This window comes from Thunnus maccoyii, chromosome 5 (assembly GCF_910596095.1).
Source record: "Thunnus maccoyii chromosome 5, fThuMac1.1, whole genome shotgun sequence".
Lineage (NCBI taxonomy): Eukaryota > Metazoa > Chordata > Actinopteri > Scombriformes > Scombridae > Thunnus > Thunnus maccoyii.
In genome coordinates, this window is record NC_056537.1 from 13,965,348 (window position 1) to 13,981,670 (window position 16,323).

At 38.7% G+C, this 16,323-nt stretch overlaps 1 protein-coding gene across 3 annotated transcripts in view; it reads left to right on the forward strand.

Moving 5' to 3' along the window:
• The first annotated feature begins 212 nt into the window (after positions 1–212).
• Positions 213–16,323, forward strand: part of tp53i11b (tumor protein p53 inducible protein 11b) — a 36,491-nt gene continuing 20,380 nt past the window's right edge. The window contains exons 1-3 of one of the 3 annotated variants that reach the window (XM_042412854.1): positions 213–390; positions 4,285–4,407; positions 11,504–11,608. The gene's annotated coding sequence lies outside the window, so the exon portion shown is untranslated. The remainder of the gene's footprint in view (positions 391–4,284; positions 4,408–11,503; positions 11,609–16,323) is intronic. The other 2 variants (XM_042412853.1, XM_042412855.1) reach the window with 2 other exon arrangements.

Consider the following 16,323-nt stretch of genomic DNA (forward strand, 5'->3'; position numbering starts at 1 on the left):
GCAAAGACCCGTCCTACTCTGTCTCTGATTGGCTAATACTTGTTGCCTTCGTTGGTTAGATTTAGGCATGGGGAGTGAGATGGTTAGGTTCAGGGTTAAAACATCAGGGTCAGACTGAGCCAATAAGAGGCAGAGTAGGGGCGGGTCTTCGCAGAATGCGGATGGGGGGAAAAAAAAGATAACGCGCTCTGTCCATGTATTACGGTGAACACAATCCGGTGTGCGTTTTTGTGTGTGTGCTCTAGACATTACGGTAGTCGGTAGCTCCTGGATTGTTTGCTGCTCTGGGGTTTGAGAAAACACGGAGTGCCTGCACACTATCTTCTGTTCCCCCACCGCAGTAACGGCTACACTCTGAAGTAAACTCTGGAGACTGTTCCGCTTCCGACTGTAAGTTACACATATATCCTTTGCTTTTTATCGTCTTTAGTATTGTGTTTCCCACTTCAAGATGTTTTAAGCTGTGTTTGTGCCTGTCAACGTCTTGGAGAGTTCATTAACTGCTAGCTACAATATAATTCTTTCCGCGCTGGGAGATTCAACGACAATTTATTTATGGTGTTTATTTTTATTTTTTTTTATTTTTATTTTTTTTAAACCGGAGGTTAAGTTCTTTTGTTGTAGCAGTAGTTTGTGTGAATTTTCTTAAACTACAGGTAAAATAATGCTGGCTGGTGAAGTGAAGTTGAGCATGGTGGACTGCTCTGACAAAATAAACCGTTAAGGTTAAATAAGTATGTTTTTTAAAAACAGCAACGTTAAGTTAAGCTAGCAATTTTGCCTCGTGTTAATGCTATGTAAGGAAAACGCTTAACGCATTTTTTCTAAATCATTTCGCGTCATAACCGTAGAAGCAGCTTCTGAAACACCCCACCCAGTTACTGTGAAGTTATTTAACCGACAGCAGCCAAAGGTTGACTTTAGACAGCAACAAATTATTTTGTTTACCCAGTTAAAAGCCCTCTGTAGAAAGGTGATGTCATTATTAAACGAAACAGAAGTCAACATCTTTCTAGTCTGTGCTGGTGAATTTGAGCAGCCCTTCAAATCTAGCATGTTGAAGAAAGTGGAGTTTACTTAACAGGTGAAAACTGGTCAGTAAGAGCCAAAAATACAGTAATATCTAGCAAATTGGGTGATAGAAATGGTCTAATGAAGGCAGCACTTAAAGATGTGTCATGAAAAAATACCATTGTCATACCAGATGTGTTTATCTGCAGGAAAGGGGATACATTAACAGTGTTGTGCCACAAATGGTCACATAAAAATGAGTGGAGTTTGTGTCAGTGTACACTCAAAATTTAAATGCAACAATTAAATGAGACTAACTGCAAAAGTATGAGGTGTGGTGGAGTAGCTGATGATGTCTTAGTAGATATATATCATGCAGTGTGAGAGTCTGTGCAACACAGAACAGGTTAGTGTTTGGTGTGTCAAGACTTGTCCCAAGTGCAGTTCAGCAATGCTGCAACACTCTCAGACTAAACCGTCATCTTGTCAGAGTTGTGAAGTTGTTAACTGAGCTGTAGCTCACTCTTTAGTTGTGTATAGAAAGTCTCAATCAAAGGATTGTTCATCTGATGACTGATAAATATAAAATGAAAAAGTGTTTAAGGTGGAAGAAACAAACAGTAAACAGTTGTATTTTCCTCTTAAAATGACAACACTGCTTAATGCATGCTGGATCAACATGCCCACGTTTGTAATCAAGGTGCAAAATGAACTTTTTTGTCCACTGGCCAAATGGCTAGTGAATGTTCGAATTTTACCAGCCACTCAATAGATTACCACTGTTTTTTTTGGCTGGTTAGTGAAGCAAATCTATCAGCCACTTGCATATTTTACCAGCATTTGGCTGGTGGCTGGTGCTAATTTTGTTCTTCTGTTTGTAATGCTACAAACATTTCAACACACAACAAAACCTAACCCGAGATGCTGGCTTGGGTCAAACAGAAGCCAATAATAACATGAGGGAAGTGACTTGGTGGCTATTACATTCCTAATATCTCAAAATGAAGAGCTGTGATGTCAAATGAGTTGACAGAGGAGGGCATGAAGCCTGGTAAATTTCTTAATTGCTTATTTTGCTTCTCTTTTTCTTGAATCAAGCCTTATTCCCGTGGCAGCAGTCGCACTGTGTTTCTCTGTTCGCCTTGTGATCAGGAATCAACATATCATCCGGGCTCAGTGGGCGGACGGGGGATTCTAATTGGCTGAGGGAATAAGATAAATGAAACAGGGCTTCCGTTCCTGCTCTGTTCTTTGTGCCCATGGTGACAAAGTTTTCTGCTTTGTGGAAAATGAATAAAATTGATGTGGATTGCACAGCAATGGAAAATACTGTGGCTGAGCTGATGTAGTTATCAACAATTTGCTGGCTGAGGTACAAATTCACCAGCTTCTCTGTCCAACCACAACAAGTAAGCAAACCAAAACAGAGTAAGTAAACCATTAGATATTTTTACCTACACACTGGCACTTTCTGAATCCAGAATATGCTCTGGTAAATGGGTCAGATCTGGCCTGGTGATGACCTTTTAGACTGTTTTTTTTTCCATGGATACTTGTGACTGTGGGATATTGTCACCTCAAAGACTCTTTCAGCTTTAGTTGCAAGCTCTTCTTACTAATAGCTCTCATGCAGAACAACAGTGTGGCTCTCTATGTCACATAGAAGTGGTGCAGGTTGTCATACAACTGTACTGCAGCTTTTTTTTCTCTATGCATGGCTGCGTGGCCCTCCAGCAGGTAAAAACTACATAGAACTATGTAAAAAAACAAGTACAAGCAATTTAAAAATTATTAAAATAAATACTTCATTGTACCAGAGGCAATGCAAAGCAGCAGTGCAACCTTGTGGGTTTTTTTTTTTTAACATTGCACATTAAAACAAATCAATCAAATCAATGTGTATCCATAATCATGTAGTTAAAATGATCTAGTTAATTAATTCAGTACCAGTTTCTTCCAAACCCTGCATAACCAACTGCATTATCACTTGACAAAACTAAATATGCTTGAAGTGACAGAGACGGAGTCAGTGTAGCAGGTAGAAGACCCTGTTCTTCAGTGACGCATCGCGTCCATGCCTGGTGTATTTCAGCTGTTAAGCAGTAGCATATGTAGATGGCTGGTCATGTGTGTCTGTGTACTTTTTGTGGAGAGGCACTGAAGCAGGCAGCAGCACCGAGTACAGCTCTGGGCAGTCCCACAGGTCCTTCACACACTCTTGGCATGTTGCATGCTGGGTAGCCAAAGCAGATGGTGACCCCTTTTTTTGTTTTAACCCCTCAGTGATTAATTAACACTTCCATTCACAACACTGTCCACCAATGACACAATGAACTGTAATTTGAATGGTTATTTATAGTTTAACTGTATAAATGTACAGGCCATATGAGGGTAGTATTTATGCTGCCTGAGGCACGTTCCTAAAAGATCAGAAATGCAGTTACACAAAAGGATTTTTCTGTAGACAGCAGCTATGAAGGATCTTCGCTGAAGACTTTAGTTTAATTGAGAACTGATAGATCATTCATTTTTTACAATCACAGCAGGCAATGTGAGTGTCTTTGACTTTAAATCAAAAAGTATTGCTTTGGTCATTTTTAGATTTATTTTTAGAATGGTAACAAATAGATTTACCTCAACAAAACAGTGGGAAACTATGTTTAGTTTTATCTGTACTGACCTCTGGTCCCTAAGGACTACCAAGTACCAGCAATATTGTTCAGCCAATGAGTATGGCTTTCTTCCTGGCATCTTTGCTTTTAATTTCCTACTGTCTGTTGTGACAGCGAGTTAGCCATAGACTTTAATAATGACCAAAGAGCAGATGTGCTTCTGTTTTTTTCTAGTGGACAAGATTAGAGAAGCTAAGACCATATGTTACTTTTTCAGATGTTGCTGGTTTATGGCACTGACAGGCCGCACAAGTCATTGATTACATCAGGAGAAGACAGAAAAGCAATTCCATCGTTGAGGGGTGGCAAAACACTGTGGATAATTTCTGTATATATTTGGCAAGTCATTTCCCTCCGGCAGTTCCAGCTGTCTGCATAAACTCAACAAAATCTCATTTTGGATTCATTATATTTGATAACCCTTTTAGTTCTGATGGTAATGTTGTACAACAGGTGGCGTTATCTTTTGTTTGAGTTGCTTGCAGCTTCTTTCCTTGGCTCACGGAAACTATTTATGTGGTCTTTATGGGACTACTCTGGTCTTTGCACAGTGTGAAGTGTGTTTTATATTTTTACATGTGCTGTTATTTTTAATTGACAGGTAAATCTTTGTGGACCCCACAAGACATTTGGAAGAACGGAATAGTGGCAATAGCAGCAGCAGCATCATCCTCTTAAATTGTGGTTTTAAGAGCAACACCACATCTCATAGTATCTGAATTCAGTAAGTAAAGTTGTTTGTTTGTTGAATGTTTGTTTCACTTCAGTGATTCATAATTGTTTAGTGACTGGTATGTCTAAAGGCCTGCAGTCACCCAAAATGAGGAATATGCCAGGCTGTGCTGGTTGGCTGTTCAGAGAGCTATGCTGTGGAGACTGGTTGTTTGGAGTCAGTATGTATTCATGCTCACAGTGGAGCATTGTGATTATTTTGGCTGGGTGTGTGTGTGTGTGTGCATGGAACGTTTTTTTCTTGTGGTTTCATATTTCCCCCTTGCCATTTAGACAAAGTCACCTTTCAGTTCTCCTCAGCAGCTCTTATACATCACATCTAACATTTTCAACACTTGCACGGTATATCTCGTAGGGGTGTCAATCTTTGGTAAGCTCACAATTCGATTTGTTTCTGATTCTTGGGTCTCGATTTAGAATTAATTCTTGTTTCAAAACCCATTCTTGATTGAATGAATAGAAAAGGGGGCACTATTTTCAGTCTCTTGTATACTGTGTGCCAAACCATTCACTATTGTCCTGAGTCCACTGAAATACAATATTAAACATAACTAGCAATTAAGATAAACAATCTGCAGCCTTTTTATTTTAAAAGTTAACTACATTAATTAACAAATTAATTAATTTGAAAGCATCTTACAGTCTCTTGCCTGTATGAGAATAACAAACTGCGTTGTTGTACAAGATGCTGAGTGGGCGCAGGGTTTTTGAGGTGAAACAGAGTTATTTTCTTCACCTCAGAGTTGGTTTACGTTGTTTAATGCTTTAGTATGTGTTGATCTGCCGGTCTCATTTGTTGCTGCTAGAGTTTGCTGCTCCGCTCCACTCCGCTAACGTTAGTCTCTGGTTGATGGTGTAGAAAGTTCATAATATACTTCACGTTCGCCTTGCAAAAGTAATTATGTAGTCATTAAATTTAAAAAATGCTTTCAACCACTGCATTTTTTTGAAGATGAACTACAAGATAATTCTAGTGTGTGCACGCTACAGACAGTCGGGGTGCTGCACTGCCCTCGCAGTTGAGTTCTGCATTTTTTGTTCCATCAACATTACGTTATTAACTAACATTTAGAAAATCGATTTTTAATATTTGTGAATCGATTCAGAATCGTAGAAGATAAGAATTGAGACTCTTCTGTGAATCAATCTTTTTTTTTTCACCCATCTGGTAAGCTGACCTCCTGGCAACCTCTTACTGGAAGTACTCAACTCTTACAAAATGATGAAAGAAATGGAAATATCTCAGCCTCTGCCAGCCTCTCTGAGGTGATATGATGAACCGCTATCCCCACAGATGTTGCTTAATCCCTATCTTACAGTCATTCTGTCTTTTTCATTTACTCGCTGATTCCATTCAGACATTGAAACTAAAAATAGATACAAGATTTTATGGATCACTATTTTCAGGTATTTCTAAGACAAACATGCAAAGAGAGCACATAAAACAAAGTCCAAAGTTTGTGTAAATTGTCAAATATGGTTGATTGGGAGTGTCCATGATTCAATTTCTAGTCAGTGGACCTTTGTTGTAATGTCATACCCCTCTGCACTGACTGTCAAATAAGGCAAAAGCCAAAAAGCAATCTTTTTTTTTTTTGATTAAATGTAAATACATTCAACAGCAGCTGTGCTGCCCAAATTGAGTCACAGAATAAATGTTTCGGGTCCAACTTGGCACAAACTTTGTGTGTCTTTTAATTGACTTTTCCTGTTGTGATGATTTAGATAAGGGTTGGAATCTAAGTGCTGCGATACAATTCCCAAATCGTTTTGGTCTGAATTTTGTATGACTGTTTTGTTTGAATCAGATCCTGCTAGGCCAAAATGGAGTATTACTAATGTAACAGGTCAGACTGGTAACCAGTTTTCTCTCTGAGCGGGTTTCCTTCCAAAAAACACAATAGTAGCTGATTTCACTAACTACTATGGGTGTAACAGCACACAAAATTCAGGGTTCGATATTTACCTTGGTTTTGAGGTAATGTAATCATCCAACAATGGCTCATTGGTCACATCTATTACTGAAACAGTTTAGTTGTGCTGCATTGGAAAAGGAAAACAACTTTTCTGTTTCTTGCAGTCAGGACACCTGGTGTCCTGTTTTATGATTTATGGTTGCCCAGAACCGGTTCATACGATGTGTTGTCCGACCACGCTGGAAATCAATATATAGTGTTTATAGTTGTTATCTGTGTGCCAAACCATTCACTGGTGTCCTGAGTCCACTGAAATACAATATTAAACATAAGTAGCAATTAAGATAAACGATCTGTACTTCACGTTCGCCTTGCAAAAGTAATTATGTAGTCATTAAATTAAAAAAATGCTTTCAACTGCTGCATTTTTTTTGAAGATGAACTACAAGATAATTCTAGTGTGTGCACGCTACAGACAGCCGGGGTGCTGCACTGCCCTCGCAGTTGAGTTCTACATTTTTTGTTCCATCAACATTACGTTGATTTTGAAATTTTAAAATCTTTGGAAAAAATGAACATGCTTGACAATTTTGACAGTATTAGGACTGTATACTGTTCTGTATGTAATTAACAGAATTCAGACAGGGGCTCCTGTTTTATTCCCTTTCACACCTGGCAAAACGTGATGTATGCTAGTGTATGCTAGTGCTTCCAATAAGAAATGTCACCCATACCTCAGTCGCGTACACTCTGTACAAACGTGACCACCTGCAGACTTTGTCTTTGACATATTTGCAGTAGATTCTTATTGATTGAAGCATATTAGATTTTTTGATTGACATTTCTTTTTAAGTTTCTAGCTGTCCAAACATTCTCTTTCTTGAAAGTAGTAGCCTAATAAATCCCACATCCTGAAAGATGAAGCATATTTAATGCAAATATATGCAAATGCATGCTAACAACTTATCCCCCTGTTGTGCAAAATGATTGAAACCCAAGGTAAAATATAATTCAGCCTGGAAGCCAACTAATCCCTACCTTTCACACATTCACGTATTATATACACACACACACATACATTTGTGGTGTGCTGGTGTGTCAGATCTGCAAACACTTTGGCTTGGCACTGATAGGAAAAACCCTCTTCCTGCCCTAATGTGACACCTTATAGTAACAGTTTTGACACCCAACTTCCTTTCCTGATTAGTAGAACTCAAGCAGCCATAACACAGAGACACTACACGACTGGCTTTGTTAAGACAGAGCTTAATGGTCTTAACTTCATCATCAGTTTTAATACTGGTTGACTCATATGTCCCACTGAGTAAAATACTATTTGAATCACATTTCAACTAATAACACCACACAGAAACCCCCACACTGTGCTCACTTTATTGTAACACATTAACTATGATAAGTTGTGCTGCTTATTTTTGACTGTTCCCAGACATTTATTTAAGCAATAGAATACAATTGTTACAAAAGCTTTTCAGTCCAGCAATTGTTTTAATCTTAGTTTTAAGTTTAAACAAAAAGCTTATATTATTTAGTTTTTCCTATAGGATTTGCTTGCTTCACTATACAGAATAAGTGACTTAACATTCACACTTAATGTAAGTACATAGCAAATTCAATTGTTTTCTCATACTTTGGGTTGCGGTTACATGTGCAAACTGAAACGTGATATGTGGCTGCTGTAAACAACTATATAGATTAAAACTTAGTGTTGTGTTAGACATACATGAGACAGATGACTGAATAAACACAGCTGAGAGGTGACTGGGGTAGACGGCCTGTAAAAGTATAACTAGTCTTTAGGCTTGGGCAATATGTCAATATTATTGTTTATTGACTGTCTGTTTGGTTTTTTCTTTCTCTTTTTAACAAAATTCTTTTGTACAAATGATTCTAGCAACATGAGTTAAAGTGTTATGTATTAAATTAGTGAAGAGTTTTGTTTTATGTAATGGCTAACAGTGGAAAATATTTATTTAATTGCACTGAATGTCAGTTTGGTTATTTTACATGTAATTTTGCTAACATTTGCTATATTGTGATCAAAAAATGATCAAAAAACATTTTTATTAATTCAATGATTTTTCACAACTGTATTGCCAAGCCTTAATAGTGTCTGTTAATATTTTATTTGGATGATTACTGGTCATGATAGACTTAACGAGGCAGAGAAGTGAACAACTTTTTGTCACTGAAATTTAATTTTCTTGTAAATAGATTAAAATCCTGCAGTCACAAACAGGCTCTTGTCAAGGGAATAAATTTAAGCTAATAGGGCCTGATTAGATATCTACCTCATTGTGCTTGATCATCAGCTGTCCTGTGAAGGCATTGACTTGCCATCGGCTAAGGTTGATTCCCTCATTTGTTTCTGTGTAAACTCAGCTGAACCCTCATGGCATTTGTGGTGCTCTGTAAAAACCTGATTAGCAAGCTGTGTGGATGTATTCACATTTACCATGAGGCGGCTTTGGCAGATCTGAAGATAAGTTAATGTTATAGAGCATTTAAAAAAGGTCAGCTGTGACCCAGTGGAATGGAACCTTTTTCTGGACATAATTTGGAAATATTATAGTTTTAAGTATGGAAATATTCTTAGCAACACATTATTTAGTTTTATTTACTGGCTGTAGTCGTATGTATTATTTTATTTTATTTTTTGTCCACAAAAGTGATCTGATTACCTTAAGCTCTTCACAGATTGTTGTTAAAGCTGAGCAAATCTCTATCTCTATCTCTCTCACATACACACACAAGTTTGCACAGCTGTCCTTATTAGGACATTGCTTTGACTTCCATTCATTGTGGACAGCCAAACCTTAACCTAACCTCAATACACTCCTTAACCCTAACATTAGCCAGGACGTCAGAAATGACGTTTTGCCTCATTAGGACTAGACCTTGGTCCCCATGAGGTCTACTGGTCCCGACAAGGTCTCCAATGAGGTAACAAAAATGCGTACACACACACACAATCAGACATACTCTGTAGGTTTTGGTCCAGAAGAAACCAGTACCCTGTGACAAAGACTTAATTTAGGCCTGTGTGCCTATTAGGGGTGGGGGAAAAAATCGATTCTTAGATGCATCACAAAGCAGATGTGGACGATTCTGCATCGATTCACAAATGTCAAAAATAGATTTTCTAAATGTCATTTAATAACGTGATGTTGACGGAACCGAAAAGGTGGAACTCAAGTGCGAGGGCAGTGTGGTGTGCACACGCTCAAGTTCATCTTCACAAAAGGAAGCGGAATGAAAAGGCTGCAGACTGTTTATCTTAATTGCCAGTTATGTTTCATGTTGTTTTTCAGTGGACTAAGGACACCAATGAATGGTTTCACACACAGTATATTGGAGCAAGGGACTGAAAATAGTGCCCCCTTTTCTACTCGTTCAATCAAGAATCAATTTTTGTATTGAGAATCGATTCTAAATCGAAATGGACACTAAAGAATTGGAATCAAATCAAATTGTGAGTTTCCCAAAGATTCCCACCCCTAGTGCCTGTTTGCTAAGTGGACTGTCTACTACTCCTGGCATGGTCCACTTCCTGAGTAGAGATGTAACAGTTCCAGGAAGAGATTTAATGACCTCTCAAAGGAAATGACTGGAATTCTGTTGTCAGTCACCTGATTATTTTTGCACAACTCAAAGGCTAACTGTCCACCAACAGACTATAAACTGCTATGTGATCTGTGTAATTAAAAAAAAAACAACTGATGTTGAATGGCATGCTCTTTAGACGTTCTTTGCATTTTGTAAGATTGTTTTGTAATTTCTGCAGACAGTCAAGACAGACGCTGAGGTTTTAGGGAGGTCATACCATGCAATGTTTCTTGTATTGATTTTCTGTCACAGAGAACCTTTATTATTTGCGCTCTGTCTACGGTGTGGGAGAATGATGGACAAACCAATCACAGAGTCTGAATATTAAAAAGAAACTTATGTACCTATGTTGGTATAGATGCAGCAGTGTGTATTGCGCTGTTTGTGGAAGGTGCTCTGCTTACTAATTGGGCAGGGATCAATCAGAACTGCGTCACACAGAAACAGTGACAGTCTGATTAGTGTTTCCCCGAGGATTTTATTCAGCAGCGGTGCTGTTGTGTGCATGCAGAGCCCACGTTGCCAGGACCTGTATTTGTGCACACCAGCAGTGAAATAACTTAAAAGTATGTTAGAATTGTTCCAGATAGGTTTATTCATGTTCATCGTGCTATGTGTGATAATTTACAGGAGCTTTTGGCACCAGAAGGACTCTTCCCCCAAGAGAATTTGATGAAACTATGCATTTTCACATAATTTTGGACCTTATAATATTTATAAAAAAACAAAAAATCTACACTGGTTGTAGATTTTCACAGTACACTCCGACATTAGCAAGAAGAAAAGTGAAACAAATATGCTCACTGATGAAATAAGCACTGTGTCCTGAAGTAATCTTCAGGAGTAGAATTGATTTATATTTTAAACAGCTGTAACCAAATATTGTTTCCAGAGCAGCAACATTAATGTTTACAACAGCAAAGTCAGTGTATAAACTCAATAATATCTCACTGGAAACAAAAATAACATGTCAAAATAAATAATATTTCTGACATGAAAATACTGTGCGAAGTTTAGAAAGAATGAAGAACACAGACATCAGTCACTGTGAGTCATTCATCCTGTCCTCCTCCCTCTGCTGCTGATGTGATTCACTGCTGCAGGTAGAGGGAGGGCTGCTATCTCAGCCTGTAGATAAGTTTACAAGAATTTGCCAAATTTTGAGAAATGTGGCAAATGAAGCTAAACAGTTCGGCTACATACATACAGCTTTTGTTTTAGCTTGTTGGTATACAGTTTGCTATTAGCTTAACCAGCATGCTGGGCTTGTGTAAAACATACTGGTAGTGGATAGACTGAGGGCAAAACAGGTGCTTTTCTGCATGTTTATGCTTGTTGAACAGGTGGTTTAATAAAATCGTGTTGCACTTACAGTAACGTTTTACTTGAGTTGTCGCCAACTCAAGTAAAACGTTACTTCATTATTTCACTTCACCTGCTTCATTCCACCGTGGCCTCGCTGCTGTGTGTGTGTGTGTGTGTGTGTGTGTGTGTGTGTGTGTGTGTGTGTGTGTGTGTGTGTGTGTGTGTGTGTGTGTGTGTGTGTAGGAGCTGAGCCCTGCCCTCAGTCAAACACCGACACAGGGAAGCAGAGAGGAGAGGCTGCAGCAATAACACCTATTCCCATTTGCTCACCACTGCTTGAAGTAGAAAGTTAGTATGGTTTGCATTCATTGTGATTATTATGTACGAGAAATTTCAGCAGTGGCATTCTTCAAGACAAAACCAGGAACTTGCACCTAAAAGAGGGGCTATTCCTGTCACATAGACATGGTTTGGGTATGAAAAGTCTGACACAGACCGGAAACTATTTATTCATTGAATTTACAGAAAATGTGCTATATTGTGATGGATATGGTTATCTGGATATGAGATTACCTATATCAGGACATGGGATTTTGGTCATATCGTGCAGCCCTAGTGTAAAATGACATCAGTCGACTAGTTACCTACCTATCCTGCTTTCTTGAGCCTCAATACTTGAGCATCCACTGCAGTGTGTCTGTATCAATGAGAATTGAAAAGTGTCATGTATCAAAAGTTGTCACTGAATGATTGATCAGATTCTTTGAATTGTTTACCCATTTTTGGATCAGATACTGCCTAGTTTAATTTTTTTATTTGATATTTTATTTAGGGAAAGTTCTTTATTTAACTATATCTATATTCTTTATTGTTTCAGTACTGAGAGGAGACAGGTAGTGTTGAGGCACCAAATCAAGAATTTCGAACAATACCCAGCCTTACGTCAATAGTTTCAATGTGGTCTACTTGGGTCTGGGGGGGTCTGCGCGATGTAAATTTCATCATCTACCCATGTCTGGCAAACAAATCATGTCCGCCTATGCAGACATCCGATGTAGTACAAACAGAACCATGTGTGTCCGCTCTCTACGTTCATTTTTGGACCATATCCGCTCCTAAAATTGTGATTAGGTATCTGGAGAGTCTGCCAGTCCTAAGGCTATGAAGATGGCAACAAGCAGCACTGAAGAATTAGCAAGGGGTAAGGAAGGAAAAAAGGCAGCAATATCTTCTCATTGTTGTAAAAGTGGTTTGCTTTTGTATATTTCTGACATTGAGCATACCACTGTGCTGTCTGTGTTAAGTAAAAAGCTTATCATAAGAAAAAATTAGCAGCATAATAAGAGAAGGGGAGCTGTTTGTGGCATTGCTCAACAACTTGGTGTTTGTGACAAAATGATGACCAGAAAGCTTTTTAATTGCAGGGTTATTGCTGACCCGTTCATATTTGATATTTATTTCATTGTTCCTGTAGTTTGAGTAGTAGAACAAGATGATTTGTCACAGGGGCCAGCTGGCAAATGAAATGTCAGTATCATCAATCCGTGCTGCTCATGAGAAACACAACTATAAAAATGAGTTAAATGTAAGTTAAACATCTGAGTTAAAAATAAAGTACTAGGCTATTACCATTAAATGTCCTGCTGAATGAAATATCAGTGTTTGGCGGATCAGTAACACTAACTCGTTCCCGAGCAAACATCTTCGTTCTCTTCTGCTCCCTCTCTGTCTCTCCGTGTTTGTATATATGCAAACCACCATTTTTTCCCCCCTGAGTGCTGATCCTTCGATATGTATACACAGTCACTTGTCATACTATGAGTGAGCCCACGTTGTTACCTAATCTTCAACAAGATGGAAGTTGTTGTGCTTTGTCTAGTGTGCTTCTGGATTAATACTGAAAAGCTGACCCGTACCTACATATGTTGTAAAACTGATTGCTGTGGAACCCACTTGTTGGCTTGTTTGAAGTTTATAGGCAATAGAAGTGTGTTTATTGCTTTTGAGCCTATGTACATACGTGTGTGTGCATCCATTACCACTATTGTGCCTGGAATGATGAGCATAGGATTAGGATATATGACAGGCTCTCTTACACATGTTCGGGAGAGGAAGTGATTTTACAGAGGAGGAAATAATGCAAACAGTTAATGAAATTAACCGCTTGTTACTCGATGCTAATATAAATGACTAGTTGGATATTTTAAAGATCTCTTTTTGACCTTTACCCAGCAATGAATTCCACATGAAGAGATCCTTACTGACGCATATTGAGCCATGAAATGGGTATTCTTTGTCATACAGCAGGGCTGCCTAGCAACCAGGTAGCACTTCAGCAAGCAAGACAAGATGAGCAAGAAGGAACCAAGTCCAAGGCTTGAAATAGTCATATTGTGACACCTTAGGGATCAGTCCTTCAACTAACATTGTGTCACAGATTTTGAAATAGACACTTAATGATTCGTTCTAATGGCAATATACATATCTATTATCAGGCTGTGGGTGGGGGATACATCGAATATACTCAATGACTTGTTCTATGTGGGATGTAGTAAATTACTATAATGCGAACATAATTTTTTTTAAGCTGGCATGAGACTTGCTTTGGCATTTCGCTTCTATCGCCTTCTTCTATGTCTCTCTCCCTCTTACACACAAAAAGATAAAAAAATCATATACATACATCGCGCACACACACCCGCCTGCCCATCCAGACCACTCTCCTGGGTGAGTGTGTGCGGCGTATGTAGGTGAGGTGAGTGGTGGATTGACACCAAAATGAGAATAGCTGGTCCACCTTAAAGGTCAGTCCACCTTAAGTGAGCCTGGTCAGGTTAGGCTAACCCATTGTCGCTAACTTTGGGGCAAACCCTCTTCACTGCAGCAGTTGAGGAAACAAGAGACAAGACTTTTCTTTGTCTAGAGAAGCTGCAGCATTTATTAACTGACACACTATAGCCTATGCTTTACATTCACCCTCACTTTTCCCAGACGCTACACACACACATTACCATTACACACTGCCCTATTCTTTAAAGGTGCTACGCTACCAAGAGTTTCCCAGGCAACAGCGCTGCACAGAGGCTCCCAAACACTATTGATTTCTGAATGGATGGATATTTGGTGTTATTTTTGGCATTTAAAAAAAGATTTTTTTTTTGACCTGGCAGAGGCTCTCATTGGACTGGCAGCCCGCTAGGCCTGTGCAGTTACAGGGGAAACACTGTTATTATAACAGTACTTTATTTAACTTTATTTTAACAGCACTTTATTCAACTTTATTATAACAGTACTTTATTCAACTTTGTTATAACAGTACTTAATTTTACTTTATTATAACAGCACTTCAATTTTATTGTAACAGTAGTTTATTTAGTAGTTTAGTATTTTAGTAGTTACAGTTTAGTAGTAATACAGTAGTTTAGAGGACAAGATCAAGATATATATCATGTATTGCAATGTAGCCTAAAACTATTGTGATATCATTTATAGGCTATATTGCCCAGCCCTAATTTTAAATTATCTGGGAGAGTTTTACAACCTTAATTGATGTGGCACTACGGTAATGAAACTGAACATATGCTTCTGTTTTCCAGCCTGCCCTGTGCAATTATAATTATCATACTGTATGTCTTAAAATCACAGTGACAGTGCAATAATATGCGGCTGCAGAGATGAGTAAATCAACAATAACCCAGAGTGTTAGTCACTGTGTAACAGTAAGAATAATAATTACATAGAAGCAGTCATAAATGTTGGTTGACTGTTTGTCACAGCATTGTATCACAGTACAACAGAGACAGGGCTTTGAAGCTTTAAGTCAGCTTTGTTGATGTGTGTGTGTGTACGTTTGAAGGTGGGACCTCATTCTCGTTGTCTTTTATCTGTGTGTGCTGCATCCCCGCTGAGCTCTGAGGGTTTTGCTCCTTGGAGGAGATCATTCACCTCACAGCTGCGCGTGTGCGTTAAGTGTCAACTCTGCTTTACCTCACCACGTTTTGCTGCTTCTTCATTGGCTTCACAGTAAGCCTGCCATGTCAATATGGCTCCAGAGATAGAAATGCCAAACAATCACTGGCAGACCTCAGTGCCTGCTTAGTACTAGAGGCCCCCCTCAATGCTGTGCCCCACATGAGCCCAATGTAACAGATGGTAAAAATAAACCACCTGTCTTTCTTACACACCATGAAATTATACACTGTGGTTGTGAATGGCAGATGAGGAGCACAAAGCCTTGTCAAGTCATTCCACAATCCCTTTCTGTGTTTTTATTTTTTTGTCATGTAGCTTGTTTTTCTGGAAAATACATTTGAAAAAGTGGAGACATTTATAAATTTGACAGCTAGACATTTGTGTCCTTTTTGAATGCAGCAAGCAGTGGCTCCTATTGCTCCTACAGAATGAGCATGTTAATGTTGAGTGTTTCGTTATGGGTCGCTGGTAGCCTTAAAGCTGCTAAACAAGCGAGTTATTTAAAGTCCATTTATTATGTTTCTAAAAGTGTTTAAAAAGCCAAGTTTACTAGGAAGGTTTGAAGGCCCGTGTGACGTGTCTTGTTGCCAAACATATTACCATTTTCATTTCTGGCACGACAGTTTCAGTAAAAGCAAAGGTTAACACTACAGTACTTAAACCAGCATTGCAAAAAATATGTATTCCAGTCTGATATTTTCCTCCTCCTTCTGGATTTATGAAGAAGTAGTTGTAGTGCAAGGAGTATGGACGGAGGGCTGCCTTCACTGGAATGAGGTTCCGGCAGGGTGTCAGTGGAGACCCAGCTGGACTGCTCTACTGTGAACTCAGTCATTATCCACAATCCATGTCATGCAGCATTCAGTTATCATTTTAATAACTTAGATTATTAAAAACATTACCTTAACAGATGGAGTGGTAACATCTCATTACACTGGCAATGGCTGTTGGGATACTGGGCTTTGTGACTCCCTTGCTGCAGTGTGATGTAATGACTGAATATTAGGCAGGGAAACTCCAAATCCCAGGAATCATTTGTGCTAGTTCATTCCTTGGTAGCTGTCCCCAGATAATTTAACAGTATTAATCTG